This window comes from Penaeus monodon, chromosome 28, assembly GCF_015228065.2.
Source record: "Penaeus monodon isolate SGIC_2016 chromosome 28, NSTDA_Pmon_1, whole genome shotgun sequence".
Taxonomy (NCBI): domain Eukaryota; kingdom Metazoa; phylum Arthropoda; class Malacostraca; order Decapoda; family Penaeidae; genus Penaeus; species Penaeus monodon.
In genome coordinates this window covers 18273471-18273779 of record NC_051413.1, presented here as the reverse complement: position 1 = coordinate 18273779, position 309 = coordinate 18273471, and the positions used below count along the sequence as shown (strand labels likewise).

General features: G+C 30.4%; 1 protein-coding gene across 1 annotated transcript in view; it reads left to right on the top strand.

Moving 5' to 3' along the window:
• LOC119591086 (calmodulin-lysine N-methyltransferase-like) overlaps window positions 1-309 on the top strand; it is a 21444-nt gene that overhangs the window by 10164 nt on the left and 10971 nt on the right. The window lies entirely within an intron of this gene.

Here is a 309-nt window from a genome sequence, read left to right as displayed (position 1 = left end):
CAATACATAAGGTGAATTATAAGTTGGGTACTACTTTTTCCAGATTTTATTTACTTTTGATATTTCTGATAGTGATAACACATAGTTTCATGTTAGAATTGAAAGCAAACTGTAAATAATAAAGACACTCTCATTATATGAATGAAAGTAATAGTTGTCAGACACCAGTTTGAAATTAGCAATGCCAAAAGCACAAAGTCATCTCATGCAGAGTTAGGAAATGCTGTTGGTATTTTTTTACTTTACAATTTCTTCCACTTGTAAATTTATATTCTCAGAAGTGCTGATTACTGTAACTATGGGGGGAAA